Source organism: Quercus robur, chromosome 4, assembly GCF_932294415.1.
Source record: "Quercus robur chromosome 4, dhQueRobu3.1, whole genome shotgun sequence".
Taxonomy (NCBI): Eukaryota; Viridiplantae; Streptophyta; class Magnoliopsida; order Fagales; family Fagaceae; genus Quercus; species Quercus robur.
Window position 1 is genome coordinate 1,933,593 of NC_065537.1, and position 16,890 is coordinate 1,950,482.

At 33.6% G+C, this 16,890-nt stretch overlaps 1 long non-coding RNA gene across 1 annotated transcript; it reads left to right on the forward strand.

The window, feature by feature from the left end:
- The first annotated feature begins 4,066 nt into the window (after positions 1–4,066).
- Positions 4,067–6,150, forward strand: LOC126720321 (uncharacterized). The gene is made up of 3 exons (XR_007653344.1): positions 4,067–4,214; positions 4,821–4,874; positions 5,854–6,150. It is a non-coding gene; the product is annotated as an uncharacterized LOC126720321 (long non-coding RNA).
- The last annotated feature ends 10,740 nt before the right edge of the window (positions 6,151–16,890 follow it).

Sequence of the window (16,890 nt, forward strand, 5' to 3'; positions counted from 1 at the left end):
TTATAAGGAACTTCAATTGTGACTAGTCCTTTTGAGGTATAGCGCAGATGTGGCTAGCGCTTTTTCTTGGGTCGTTACATATGGTATTAGAGCCAGCCCAGTAACCCCGTGTGGGCTTAGAGACACTACCCCGCAAAGTGGGCCCTAATGAGGATGTTAGGGATTTAAGTGGGGGAGATTATGATGCCCCAATTTGATTGATTGTGTGATGTGTGTGGATGTGTGATGAGTCCCACATCGGGTATTTACTGGATTAAACTGGGCTTTATTAACAACTACAAGGAGCCTCAATTGTGACTAGTCTTTTGAGGTATAGCACAGATGTGTGATGTGTGTGGGTGTGTGATGAATCTCACATTGAGTATTTACTGGGTTGAACTGGGCTTTATTAACAACTATAAGGAGCCTCAATTGTGACTAGTCCTTTTGAGGTATAGCGCAGATGTGGTTAACACTTTTCCTTGGGTTGTTATATATGATTTCAGAGCCAGTCCAGTAACCCTGTGTGGGCTCGGAGACACTACCCACAAAGTAGGCCCTAACAAGGACGTTAGGGATTTAAGTGGGGGAGATTGTAATGCCCCAATTTGATTGATTGTGTGATGTGTGGGTGTGTGATGAGTCCCACATCGGGTATTTACTGAATTGAATTGAGCTTTATTAATAATTACAAAGAGCCTCAATTGTGATTAGTCATTTTGAGGTATAGTGCAGATGTGACTAGCGCTTTTCCTTGGGTCGTTACATATGGTATCATAGCCAGCCCAGTAACCCCGTGTGGGCTCAGAGACACTACCCCAAAAAGTGGGCCCTAACGAGGACGTTAGGGATTTAAGTAGGGGAGATTATGATGCCTCAATTTGATTGATTGTGTGATGTGTGTGGGTGTGTGATGAGTCCCACATCGGGTATTTACTAGGTTGAACTGGGTTTTATTAACAACTACAAGGAGTTTCAATTGTGACTAGTCCTTTTGAGGTATAGCGCAGATGTGGTTAGCGCTTTTCCTTGGGTCATTACATATGGTATCAGAGCTAACCCAGTAACCTCGTGTGGGCTCGGAGACACTACCCACAAAGTGGGCCCTAACGAGGATGTTAGGAATTTAATTAGGGGAGATTATAATGTCATAATTTGATTGATTGTGTGATGTGTGGGTGTGTGATGAGTCCCGCATCGGGTATTTACTATATTGAACTGAGCTTTATTAACAATTACAAGGAGCCTCAATTGTGACTAGTCCTTTTGAGGTATAGCGCAGATGTGACTAGCGCTTTTCCTTGGGTCGTTACATATGGTATCAAAGCCAGCCCAGTAACCCCGTGTGGGCTCAGAAACACTACCCCACAAAGTGGGCTCTAACGAGGACGTTAGGAATTTAAGTGGGGGAGATTATGATGCCCCAATTTGATTGATTGTGTGATGTGTGTGGGTGTGTGATGAGTCCCACATTGGGTATTTACTGGGTTGAACTGGGTTTTATTAACAACTACAAGGAGCTTCAATTGTGACTAGTCCTTTTGAGGTATAGCGCAGATGTGGCTAATGCTTTTCCTTGGATCGTTACACCTACATTTCACATTGCTTCCAAATTTCCACACTGGATTGATGATATGGATTCTGAGTATAATTCTCTTTTGAAGCAGAATACTTGGTCCTTGGTACCTCTTCCCTCTGATAAAAATGTGGTTCATTGTAAATGGGTATACAAAATTAAAAAGGGTAGTGATGGGTCCATTGCTATGTATAAAGCAAGGTTAGTTGCTAAGGGATTTTTGCAACAATATGGCTTGGACTATGAAGAAACATTTAGTCTTGTTGTTAAGCCTGCTACTGTTAGGATTGCCCTAGCCTTGGCAGTTTAGAATCATTAGTCCTTAAAGCAGCTAGATGTCTCTAATGCTTTTCTACATGGTGTGCTTTAAGAAGAGGTTTTCATGTCACAGCCTCCAGGTTATGTGGATACTGTTCATCCTGACTATGTCTGCAAGTTGCACAAAGCCATTTATGGTCTTAAACAGGCACCTAGGGCCTGGTTTGATAGTTTTAATTTTGAACTCTTTCACATTGGTTTTAATGCCTCTTCTGTAGACTCTAATTTGTTTATTTTGCATCATGATACTTTTGTGGTTTACCTGCTTCTATATGTGGATGATATTATTGTCATTGGTAATAGTCTTCCTTTCATTGATCATCTGGTTTCAAGGCTTGCCACTGTTTTTGACTTGAAAATTCTTGGTCCTCTTGCTTATTTCCTTGGACTTCAAATTGAGTATACTTCTCAAGGGTTGTTTGTGCGTCAATCAAAGTATGCTTTGGATTTACTGACCAAGTTTAATATGTTGAACTGCAAGCCTTGTGTTACTCCCTACTCTCTTATAGTTCATGTCAACAATCCAATTGGTACTTTACTTCCAGATCCTATTGTGTTTAGAAGCATGGCTGGGGATTTGGAGTATCTTACATTTACCAAACCATATTTGGCTTATTCTGTCCAACAGGTTTGTCAATTTATGAGTCACCCTACTCATCATCATTTAGTGCCTACCAAAAGGATCCTTAGATATCTCAAGGGTACTCTACATCATGGTATTCATTTTCAGCCTGGTCCTTTGGTTCTTTCATCTTATTGTGATGCTGATTGGGTTGGTGATCCCCTTGATAGGAAGTCTATTACTGGTATGGTGGTGTTTTTTGGTCACTCTCCTATCACTTGGTCTGCTAAGAAGCAACTGACTGTGGCTAGGTCCTCTACTATGGCTGAATATAGGGCTTTAGCTACTATAGCTGCTGAGGTGAGTTGGATTAGAATGATTCTTCATGACTTGGGTGTTTTCTTATCTTTGTCTCCTATGCTCTGGTGTGATAATGTTTCTGCCTTGGCCCTCGCTTCAAATCCCATTTTTCATGCTCATACCAAGCATATTGAGGTTGATTACCATTATATTCGTGAGAAAGTTCTTGCTAAGGAGTTGGAGCTTAACTTTATCTCTACACTTGATCAACTAGCTGATATATTTACCAAAGCTCTTCCTTCTCCTCGGTTTCTTGATCTTGCTCACAAACTGATGGGTGTTCCTCCCCTCAGTTTGAGAGGGGATGTAAAGGCACTTGTACAAGCTAAGGTAAAGGGTCAAGCACAAGATGATAATGCTGATGACAGAGCTGTCGGTAAATGACTTGTAGTAGAGTTATAAGAGGCAAAACTGTAGGTAGCATAAGTTAGCTAAGAATTATAGAGTCTGTACATGTGTCAGGGATCTAGAAGGATTGAATTAGAGTTTTTTAATTCATTCCACATTATACGGAGGTAGTTATGGTATATATATTTGGGGATTGTATTAGATCAATATGTAGCAATAACAGGATTTCTCATTTCCATTAGATTCGTTTCTATTCTCTAAGTTTTCTTTGCTTTCTTCTTCATTTTCTATCTTGCATTGTTTTACTTTTCATTCTGCAATTTCTTATTTGCCACCAAACTTTGGGCATCTCTGTGAGGGCCCTCCAAACCTCGAATTTGTGCAAATAAGGTATTGTTGGAAAGCTTATAAGATTATCTTTACAATGGAATCAAAATTATAGATCATGTAGAAAGAACTATGTATATATTATGATTTGTTTGTATAAACAATGGGAAATACTAGTAAAAAGTTTTAGTTTGTTACAAAACTAAAGTACAGATATTAAATTGTTCAAATAAAAAATACAAGGATCAAATTGACACTCTAAATTCAAGGTTGACATTTGTATAAACCTCCTTATTTTAATAGGGGGTAAATCTCACAAATTGGCTACAGAAATGCTAAAGAGGCTATAGCTTGGGTTCTAGAGATGGTCTGTTGGTCTCTAATATCTAATTCCAAATTAACAGTGGATCATTCTATAACATCCCGTGAGTTTTTTTTTTTTTTTTTTTTTTTTTTTTTTTCAAAAAAAAAAAAGGTAAGTCAGAATTTTTGTGGACCAAATGTGCCCCCACCTAACCCCACTACCCATCACACAATCCACTCCCTCTTTTCTCTCTTTGGCCGGTCACTCCCACTCTTGTTCTCCTTTTCTTTCTCTTTTTCAGTCAACACAACACACATACCACACACTCCTCTCCCTCACCCTCCCACCAGTACATTCCTCATCATCACCCCTACCATTTTTTCCAGCAAAATCACTAGAAAATCCTCAAGAACATCACATCTTCACACAAGTTAATTGAGGTAGAATTTTTAATCTCTTTTGATGAGTATTATGTTCTTGTTTGAGGTTATTTTACCCAAGCTTTAATATTGATTTTCATGTGATTTAAGAGCTAATTTGGAAATGATATTCATGTGTTATACATATGGGTTTTGGTCTTGGTGGAGGTATTTGATGAGTGTGTTCATGATTTTTACAATGTTGGGTATCTAAGGCTTGTTATGGTGAAAATTTAGGGGTTTTGAGGTATATTTTGTGAAATAAATTGTGAATATAATTTTATGGTTTATTTGGAGCTAGTTTAATATCTAAATTGTTTGTTTGAAAGGATATTGTGATTTTGGTGTCATGGGTCTCTTGATGATGTTGTGAAAACCATGTGGAAACTATTTATAAATTATTGAGGTTTTGATGTTAGAAATAATACCTTGTATGATTCATAAGTATAATGGGAGTCTATGTCTTGTAAAGTAATTGGTTGAGAAACTTTGGAGATGGAAAATATTATTTGTGAGGCTAAATCTAGGCTTGCCTAATTTAGTGCTTATTTGGCAATTCCTAATATTTAGCTAGATACAATTTCAAGCTTTGTGCTCATTGTGATAGATTTGCTTGACATTGTTTAGGTTCTAGCTAATCTCCCCTTGGAGCTTGGAGAATTAGGATTTTGCGGTTGCTAGGTAAGTAGCTTTTTAATGGGTATTTTTGAAAAATAACCATATCTTATAAATATTGTTTTTGGGTCAAACACATTTTGGAAAATTAATGGTGGAACTATATTTTTCTAAAAGGGTGTTGTGTTATGACCCTACTATATATATGATTATAAATGAAAATGCATATTCTTATTGCATATGGGGGATTTGCATGATTTGTTAGCAAAGAAAAGACTAGCATCTTTGATTAAATTCTAGAAAATGCGTATTATGGATTTATTGCATTATTTGCAAAAATATAAAGATGCTTTATCTTGGCCTATGTTATTTGGGAAGTTAATACAAAATCTCTTTGGCAAGAAATAAGTTGAAGGCATTGAGAACCTTGTGAATATCTTGGGCATTCAAATGTTTTATGAAACTACTTAGAAGTGAAATTATGTATTTTGAATTAAAGTTATGTGAGCTCTTTATGTTCTACCCTTGTGCTGTGACATGTGATTACTCGGTGATTACCTAACTAGATACTATAGTCTGTGTGACATTGGTATCTTAGCACCCGTCTTTGTGATGGTTATTAGTTCCGGCTTTGTGTCGGCGATGAGTTCCGGCTTTGTGTTGGCAGTTTAGTTCCGGCTTTGTGTCGGCAATGAGTTCCGGCTTTGTGTCGGCGATTATCATGTGGCCTTGGGTTAGATTTTCTGGTTTGGAACGGTGTTGTTATTGCTCACAGTATAGTAAGTAGTTTCATGTTGAGATTTTTTGAGGAATATATAGTATGTAATCTCGTGAGAACATTTTGAGAAGCTTTGTGCTGTGTCAATTTATTCATTCTTGTCATATTACTTTTGGGAAATGGTTTTGTAGAAACTATTTGGAAAGTCCCGAATTAAAAGCATGATTTGTAAATTGTTACCATCATGAAACTTGCATTTCCCCCACCCCCTTTAATTATGCTACTTACTGGGCTTTGTCTCATTCCATTATTTTTATAACTTTTTAGAGTAGGCAACAATCTTTTGAGACAGCTTTTTGGTGGCTAATAGTAGTTAGACTAACTACTGATGGAGGCTGAATTTTTGTGTAATGGATATATTAGATGGTGTACATCTTAGTCTAGGCTTGACTCATTCTTTTGTAGATTATAGTGGTTATGACTGTATTTCCACTGTTGGGACAAGCTGTTGTTATGTAATTGTTGTTTTCAGACCTCTATTCTTTTGTGGCCTATGGTCCTTGTAATTAATGCTTAGAGCTCTGACTTACTCTGAAAGTATATTCTATGGGATGATTATGATAATTCTTGTTGTTGGCACTTGATAATAATTATGTGGATTGAATTGTCAAAAAGGAAAAATTTACAGGTACTTAAGACGTCTATCTCAAGTTTTGGACCCTTTGGGGTTTGGGGCGTGACACATTCAATACTAAAAATATGTTCCCCTCCCTAACTAGAAGAATTGAGCATATGACATATACCTTCTTATTGCTGCATAATTATAAATACCTTTTTTTTTTATAGAAAAGGCATCAAACCAAGATAACAGTTCCATTAAGGTCTAACAAATGTAAACAATTTCGTTGTGAATGGTTGTTAATAAACACATTTCTAAGAAAGATAATGTATTTTAAAAGGTGTGTATGAAAGTTCAAGAAAACAAATCTACGGCATTTTTGAAGAAGTGAGTGTTTCGATAAAGTTTTCTGAGTTGGCAAAATGTTTGGTTTGTTTGTATTGGATGTCTGATGAATAAAAAAACAATGAAACTCGGTTTTGAATTCGTTATCTTTTGTTAATCGATTGAGGGTTTTCTAATAAGGCAAAATATCATTTTGTTTTAACGTACCTTATTATACTAAACATCATTAATTTTTAATTAGCAGTATAGAATATAGACATAAAATTTTGTGAATATGAAAAGGAAAACGGAAAGCGGAAAATGAATATTGTGATATTGTAAATTTGATTCGGAATTGGATTGGGTCAAGTGAAAAATGAATACTAGATCCAACCCTTACGTAAGGGTATGCCTATTTTATTTAATAATAATATTATTATTATTTTTAAAAATCCTGATCTTAATCAATATTTTCAAGAGAGAGAATGTTTTCCAATTAAGAAAAGGAGAGGAAACAGAAACTAATTTGTTGATACTATAAATATTCTTTACTTCTATGAAAAATTGGGTGGATGTAATTTTTATTTTTAATTTTTAACATATTCATTTAGTTTTGGGACTTAGGACACATGATAAACCTTATATCCGGAAACGATGATGATAAACATAACTTTCTTATGGGGCCACAAGATTTTGGTGTAACATTACCTTAATCAGTTTTTTTTTTTTTTTTTTGGGGAGAATCCAGACTCAGAGGTCAAGTTTTATTCATTGATGAAAAATTATAAAGTATCTCTAGTAACAAGAGGAGCTATATCATCAGGAATGGATTTAAGCCAAACCTATAACTCATTGCCTAACTTAGAATGCCTAGCAAGAAAATGGGCAATAGAGTTGCCTAAACGCTTAACATGGGTGAAATTACAAACTCGAAAAATAGAAGCTAAAACAAGAATATCCTGAAGAACATGTCCATACTCTAGATGAGAGACCTCTCTGGCCAGCAATGATTTGATAATTATCTTTGCATCACCTTAATCAGTATTATAGGTAAAGATTGTTGACAAATTAGGGAAAGGAGAGGAAGTAGAAAATAAATATTCTAATTTTATGAATATTCTTTTATTTTCCACAGGAATTTGGTTGGACGTACATGTATTTATCATTAGCATACACTATTTTTTTTTTCTTTTACATATGATTAAATGATTATATATTTAAAATAAGTTTTTTCATTAATTTTTATAATATATATCCAATGCTTAAAATATTTTGTATAATTTGCATATGATTCTTAATTAGGTTGTGTATTGAATGAAAATATACTAGTGTATGTGTGTGTATATATAAATATAATATGTAAATATTTGCTTTGCTGCATACTAGAAGTAAAAGAAACATAAACATATGTTTTGCATTGTAATAAAAAAGTGTAGTTTATTTATATTGTGCAACAACAAAAGCTTCAACATTAAATATTGTGATCAGAGACTAGCGAAAGCGCATTCACATGAACAATAATAAAATAAAATAATCACTTGATACAACAATATCTAAGGTGGTTCTGTTAATTCCATGCTATTAGATTTTATACCTCTGGAAACATAGATTGTTTAACCTAGCTAATATATTAGCCAAGTAGTTACATATGTTAATTATTCAAATCTAGGTTAAACAATCATCACATAAAATAAACACAATGGAAAAGTAAATAATACAAGATGTGATGACTCAAGAAAACTAATGAAACAACTCGTTTCAAGGTAAAAAATCTGGGAAGAACTTTTCCAAGAGAACAATTTACTATATCAAGTTGAGATTTATAGTTCAAAATTTCAATTTGTAGCAAATCTAACATAGTTACCGAATTGGGCTCTGACTCCATAGACTTCCTTGATCTGGATCTTATTCTCACTTGAACCACCTATTCATGCTTTTGATCTCCCACGTAGACCTCCAGTTTATGACTCCAAGACTACCCTTGAAAGTTTAGATCTCTAGCACATTTGATGTCTAGTGATGCAGTAACTTCAGATTTACTGGTTCTAATGATATGAGAATGATTTTCGGTAGTGACTTTGAAAGGAGAAGGCACAACACCTTTTAGATCTCAAAAGAGAAGCTCCAATGTCTCTACAAAACATTCCTTAAGGTTTCCTTTAAATACTAAGTGAAATAGATCTGAAACTCTAATAACTTAATGGGCTTAATGGGCTGTTAGGCTTTAATTAAATTCTGTAGATCCATGTCTTGATCAGTCTTGCCTTCTGCTCGATCAATCGAACTAGGCAAGTTTTGTTTTCTTGAACCTGTAGCTTCCTTTGTTCTTGTATTCTGACTTGCAACACCCTTATCATTGTCTAATATGCCCTATAGAATCTAAAATCTATATTTAGACAAGTTTTTGCTCATGGTTGCCAATTATTCTAAACTTTTAGAACCTAACACATGCCTATGTCCACTGGCAACACTAACCAAAGTATCCACCATCGACGATACTAACATAAACTCACAACCCCAAAGCCCTAATACACCCAATAGCTCTTTCACACTCACAAAATAAACAAACTTTCAACACAAAACTATGGGTAATCTTTCAACTAAAATAATCTACCAATAGCTCTTCAAAGAAACCCTACCATGTTATTCTAGAAGTTTTTCCCCTCTCCTCGTGTGGGAAGAAACTTGGGTAAAAGTCACGAAACCATTAACAACAATGTCTATTTATAAGGCTCCAAAACTTATTCCTTAGGGTCCGTTTGAGATCTGCTTATTTTGTTGAAACTGAAAACTATTTGCTGAAAGTATTGCATATAAAGATAAAAATTAGTTGAAATAGTGTAGTGGAAATCATGAATAGTACCAATAAATGTAGTGGGACCCATGAATAGTAGTAAAAATAAACTAAATAGTAATATAAGTTGGCAAAATTAATTTTTGTCAAATGGACACTTAATAGACAAGGAGTGTTCATTACTTATTCAATAATGTATATTTTTCTTTCTATGTCAAGGAGAATCCTTGTCTTCCACACCAAAGAGAAACCTTTCCTTCTACATTAAGAAAACCCAAACCAAAACTAATTAGCAATTTGAGGCAATATTAAACAATTTACTTACAATATATCATATAAAAAATAATAGGGTAAATTACGTATTTGGTCTCTATCCTTTACATTAAATTTCAATTCAATCTCTAACCTTTCAATGACATGTTAATTTAGTCCCTGCCATTATCTTTTAGATGGAAAAGCCGGACGTGTTAAATAGCCTTAAAAAAAAAAAAATTGCCACATCAAAACCAAAACCAAATCTTTTTAATTTGATTTAGAATTTGTTTATTTCATTAAACAGGACAGTCGCAGTCCCATGTAAAATACTCTCCCTAAAATCCAAAATCTCTTCTCCTTCCTTTCAGCAGCACCTTCTCTGTTCTAGCGGCTTCAGGTTCGTCCCTCTATCTCACTCTCTCTCTCTCTCTCTCTCTCTGAGTAACCCAAACAACAATAAAACATGACCAAACCCCTGACTCTTCCTCCACAATTCCCTATTCCTATTTCTTTGCTCCATAGTTTCATCACAAAATTGTCTTTCATGATATAAAATATCTATTCAATCTATTGGGTATTGAGGGAAAAAAAAAAGTTTGATTACATTCATTGAAAGTGGTAGTTTTGTGTTGTGCTATTTTCATTGTTATTACTTGAGTGTTTGATTTGTTAACGGTTTTTGATTTGTTCATTGAATAAATTTTTCTGGATTTTCAATGTTTACACTCTAGCTGCATAATATCATGTGTACTTCTTAATTTATTTTGGTATGTTTCAAAAATACCACAAATTAATAAAATTAAGAAATATAATTAATGTGGACGTATCTTCATTTTGTTTTTGTTTTTTTTTTTTTTTGGCAAGAATGGATGAATTTTCTATGGAAGTTCATCGTGGTGGGAAACTTCTGAACTAGAGGGTTATCTTAAGAGTTTTCACAAAAAAATCAAATTAGAGAACCAAATATGGTGAACAAAATTAGGGCTCTCTATCTCCTTGTACCCAAAAATCTGTACAATTAAAAGGGAACCTTAAAGGTGAACGAAAAGGAAAACAAAAACATAAATTTGCCTAAAACTACACCAAAAGTCAATACTAGCTCAAACTAAACCTTCACTTTCTGGACCATTCCAAACAAAAAAATAGAGATAAAAACCTAAGCAGAAGATAATACCGAAAGAGAGAGATACTACCAGCAAATGGGCGACTCCATCGTCCCTCAAATCGACGACTCCGTCGGCCCTTAGATCGGCAAATCCATCAACCCTCAGATCTCGTCGCTGTTGTCAGTCATCACCTTCGGTATAATTTTTGGCCACCGTAGTGCTTCACCTTTCTCTCTAGGGGACCAAATGTGAAGCAATCGTGACTGTGAGTTAGAGATTTTTGTTGTTTGTTGAGGAAAGGGATTTTTTGTTGTTGTTGATAGATGTGAGTTAGGGATTCACTTATTGTTTTTCTTTTTCTTTTTTTCTAATTTAAAATTATGCTAACATTTCATAAAATAAAATTACAAATGCTAACATGTTAGTCCAGGTGGTAGCTAATGTGGCAATAATTTTTTATTTTATTTTATTTTATTTTTATTTATTTAAGCCGTTTGACACATCAAACTTTTCCATTCAATAGATAACGGCAAGGATTAAATTGACACGACATTGAAAGGTTAGAAACCAACTTGACACAATTAAAAGATCAGGGACTAAATTGAAATCTGGTGTAAAGGATAGGGACCATTTATGTAGTTTACCCAAAATAATATATAATTATAGTTGAGTTTTAGAAATTTACCATGGCTTTGTCCTGTTTTTGTCCATGCACATGGCTGTGTCAGTCTAATGGTTTCAACGTTTTGTTGTTTTGCTCATGGGCCCAGCGTTAATGTGATGTTGGTGCCTCTCTCACCCGTGGTATTATACATGGGGTTGTATACTTTTTATGATAATAATACACTTTCTATCACCTTTTACCTCAAAAACTATCTTCTCTTTATAACAAGCAAATACTGTCTTGTCAATTAATTTTTTTGAAGCATTTATTAAATAATTATTAAGATATTTTAGTTAAGATAAAATTCTATTACTTTGTGTTTTTAAATAGTTTAATTATTTTGTGGATAGTTTAATTGGAGAAAATGGGCATTTGTCCCTTTCGCCAAAACTTTTCAGCAAAATGCCCCATATCTAAAACTATTTAGGAAAATGCCCCTGTTTTGAAACTCGATTTTCTAAAAATAGATTTTCAATTTAAAACTCAATTTTCGGACAATCAAGTTATAGCGAACTGAAAATAATAAATAAATAAATAAAAAATTCTAAGTCCACGTTCACTATAACTCGATGTTCCAAAAATCGAGTTTTACATTTGAAATTCGATTTTTTGAAAATCGAGTTTTAAAACAGAGGCATTTTCCTAATTAGTTTCAAACATAAGGCATTTTGTTAAAAAGTTTGTGAGAAAGGGGTAAAAGCCCATTTTGGCCTAGTTTAATTATTTTGATTTTATTAATTTGTGTTTTAAAATAGTAAAACCTTTTTTTTTTTTTTTTTGAGAAACCAGACCAAGAGCCTGGGCAATTTATTAAAAACCAAAATTAATGAACATCTCTAACCACCAAAGGGACAATGTCATCGGGTAAATCTTCTAACCAAACCTAAAGCCCAACACCAGAACTAGCTTTCTTAGCCAACGCATCAACAACAGAATTACATACACGGCTAGTATACGAAAAATCAACATATTGAAAACAAGTTGATTGGAACCGAATGTCATCAAGGATGTTCCCATGGTTGGCACCGTACAGTACAAACCGTGCTTGCACCAAGTTTCTTAATATATATATATATATATATATATTTTTGAGAAGAAGTTTCTTAATATTTGTATGTATCGGACGTTGTAAAATTAATATGTTTTTGATATGTGACTCATTAAATATTCAAAGCACTTTTAAACTTTTAGGGTGTAGTCTGGACTTCAGTTTTAACTTAATTTTTGGTTTTTTTTTTTTTTTTTTTTTTTTTTCTTTTCAAATACGTAAAATTTTTATCTTTACAGGCTTGCATAGTACAATGGATTATCCTCTCTCCTCTCAGGGAAGGCGACGAAAACAATAATTTGCTCCTATTTCTCTGATGCGTTCAGAATTCAGATTCTTAGCACATCGCGGTAGTGGGATGATAAAGCAAAAGTGAAAGGCACTAGTTAATGGCCAAGCCCGCCCACGTGATGCCCTCTGTTTTGCTTTTTTTTTTTTTACCTCCTCTCTCATCTGTAACCCTTTGGGTTTTGCTGGACAAAATGGGCTTCTGCCCTTTTGGGACAAATTAATTAGTCTTTTGTTCTTCTTCCCAAACTAAATAGGGATATACCCCTCTTTTGAAAATCGAGTTTTTCAAAATCGATTTAAGTCCTATAGTGATGTTTTCAAGAACCTATAGTGACGTTTATAAAGACCTATAGTGGCGTTTTGTAACTTGATATCCATGAAATCGAGTTACAGGCAATTTTATTGCCTATAACTCGATTTTATGGATATCAAGTTATAAAACGTCACTATAAGTTCTTCAAATGTCACTATAAGTCCTTAAAAACGTCACTATAGGGTTCCAGAATTTTTTTTTTTTAACTCGATTTTGAGAAACTCGATTTTCAAAAGAGGGGCATTTCCATATTTAGTTTGAGAAGAAGGGCAAAAGGCTAATTAATTTGCCCAAAATGGGCAGAAGCCCATTTTGTCCAGGTTTTGCTTCTCCATTATTTTACATTTCATTGTACATGATGTCGCTTTAGTTTTAGTTAATCACTCAGTCAGTAGAGGGGACAGCAAAGTTCCTATCATTCAACCCAAAGATGGCGACCTGAACTATGTGAATCATGCGCTAACAACCTTCGACATTGTCGCATAAAAAATAAAGTAAAATTCAATTCTTATATCCTCAACTGAAATGAGGGAATTGTATAACAATTATCCACCGTTTTTTTTTTTTTGGGGGTGGGAGGGGGGGGGGGGGGGGGAACCTTTTTTTTTTTTTTTTTTTAATCATTCTTCATTAACAGAACATCTTGCGTGACGCGTAAGGCCAAAATTCAATAGCGAGATATAGCAAATAGAAATTGAAGCATGATGGCATGGAATTTTCCTTAAAAGAATGGGGCGGACCTGCACCCTCGTGTAAAGCCTGATTAAAAAGAAAATGAATTTTTCTTTTGAAGAAAGGCATCAATTTCATTTTTAATCAAAGAGGACTGCTGGCAGCTCCAGAAATTTTTTTGAGAATGGTCATTAACAAACTTAAATTATACAAAATCTAATAAAAATAGAACTTCATATATTGACAAGAAAAAAAAAAAAAAATTCACACACACGCAAATACATAAAGTCTTACAATTTTCTTCTATGGATTTTCTTATTTTGAAATCATTATATTATAGTTTCATTATTAATATTGCAAACTACATATCTTTCAAAATTTTAGTTAAATAAAAAAATTTTGGACTTTTTTCTTTTTGTTTGTAAGCAACTAATATATTGTTAAGAGGATTAAAGTTTAAGAACAAAATTTAACTGCAAACTTAGTTATAGATTAAAGCTACAAATATCACTAAAACAATTAACATTGTTACATATTTTGAAAATCTAACAATTGAATTGCATGCTCTCTATGTTCTTAAAATACATGTCAAAATACATGTCAAATTTCATGCCAATCGGATGTTATTTACTATTCGATCCATAAACTTATTATATATATATATATATATATATATATATATATATTATATATAATTTTAGACTACAAAAATATAAAATTTAAACATTTGATTGATGACATAGCTATTGATCTTTGATATTCTTGGAATTTTGCAAGTATTGGTTGGAGTTGTAGCCTTAGTTTACAATAGGGGCAGCTCTACCCCTTGTTTAGGGGGTTCAAATGAACCCCCTGACTTCAAAAAAAATAATTATATATATATATATATATATATATATTTATAATATATATTTTTTGGGTTAGCATTAATACATTAATTTATTCTTAATCAAAAATATTTTTACACACCATAACTTAATCCTTATACATCCTTACTACAAGTATTTCCAACTTTAAGAGTACGAGTAAGTGTTTGTGGATTGTAAGTGTTACTCTTCATTATAAATTTATAGTATATATGTGTGAGTGTGTCTAATATTAATTGTGTGTATTACTTTTTGTTATAATGTTATTTGTGTGAATAATGATTTGTGTGGATATTTGTGTGTACAATATAAATATAATATAATATTATATAATTTAATAATTAGGAAATAGAGAAGGTTTATTACATGTGTGTGTATTGTTATCATGTTATAATAACTTTTTGTTATAAAGTCAGAAAAATTCAAGAAGAAAAATTGTAAAGTTAGTTATTGATTAAGCATTTAATTGATTAAGTAAACACTTATTTTATTATTTTATGTATGAATAAGTGTGGTTGTGTGCGTCAATAATTAATACAGAGCCAATGAGTTAAGTCTATTCATTTAGTTTAAAATATTTTTATAAAAACAATGACAAATTAATAGATAAAAACAACTGCATAAAAATAAAAATATTAGACAAACTTAACAAAATAAAATGGTCATAGCTACCCACATTAGCAATAAATACTCATGATAAACTATCATGTAACAATTCAAAATTTGAAAACTTGTAGAAGAAAATTATAAAACTTCATTATTATTTTTTTGTCAATAACTTGATATATTCAAGTTTTCTTTTGTGCGTGCCCAGAATGGTCTCCACTAGAATAATGGGGTCACAATTTATTTGTAAGTGGGATCACTCTCGATCCTATGACTTAGGCCCCAAACATGCCTTGGTTCCTCATGTGTTTCCCAAGTGTATCCAGTGTTTTCTTCTCTATCTCTCGCACTCTTACCTTCCCCAGATTTTTCCAACCCCCTTTTTCCTCTACCTGCTTCTACCTCTTATAGCACCTTTCTAGTAGGGTCATGATCATTAGCTCCCCACTTATACACGTATTTCTAGGTTCATCAAAATCCCAAGGGATCCTCACAAATTTAGAGGATTCTCTTGGAACATTTTCTAGACCCCAAATAGTGTTCGGGGGTGACCTTCCACTTGGGCTATTAGTCCTCGGCTACCGATAGTACATGTCATCGGTAAACGTTTAGCCGACCACTTAGGAGCCTCTTAAATGTCATCCCTCTCAGCCATGGTCCCTATTTAGGGATTAGGCCCACTGGGATGAGGCCCAAGGCTGATTCTCCCTGTGCGTATCAAGCTTAATTCGCCTAATGGGCCTCAGGCTTCATGTTGTGTTTTAGTCAAGTGGGCAGACATAGCCACTTGGACCTAGCTCACCCACATTTTTTTATTAAAAAAAAATTAATTTAAGTTTCTTAATGACTCCCCTAAACAAAATTCCTAGAGTCGCCTATGGGAGACCACACTCTCGGCCCGTTTTTATAGGATGTTGAGCTAAACCCACGTGAATGGGTGGAGTTGTGTTATTGTCTCTCAAAATGGAGGTTCGACTAGTTATATTTTTCCCTTTAGATTAAGGGTTTTACAATGGAGTCGCCACTTATTTAATTATTAGAATAAATAAGAAAACCAAAAATTGAAAAATTCATTATTTTATTAATTTAAAATTAAATTTATATTGATCATAGGAAAATTACATAGCTTTGGTCCTAGATACAATCTAAGATAAAGTACATGGCTTTATTTCCTAGTTACATGGATAAGCATTTGATGTACTAATCCTTGATCTAAGCTCGGAGGTTATGTTACAAGGTGGGAAGGTGTTAGGCACCCACATTTCTCGTTGAAACCAGTCTTCTAGATTATGGTGGCCAACATTCATATCATATCATCCAATATGTCAATCAATTTACATGTTGAATTTAATGTGTGTGCATGTGATAAAGCCTAATTTAATTTATTAAGCATTGCATTTGGATTGAAAAATAAATTCTAGTGAATGTGTGTGGATGGTGATAATCTAGATTCAAGGATTTGAAAGAATTATTAAACAAACATGTTTTTCATATTTTTTTTATGTGGATTTAAGATTAAATTTAGTGATATGCATGAACATGTGATAAACAACTAAGAACATGTGAAGAATATATAAGAACAATTAAAAACATTCAAACATATTCAAGAGAATTATCATGTTTTAATCTTAAATTCTCATCATGGCAATATAAACAAATAGTTAGGGAAGGGGATTATACCTTCATGCAAGATCCATATGGTGGAGGAGGGGACTCTTAATGGAGGTCCTAAAGGTGGAGGAAAAGAAGAGCTAGGAGAGGGAGAGTAAGTCTCACTCAATACCTTGAGTCTTAAGAAGACCAAGA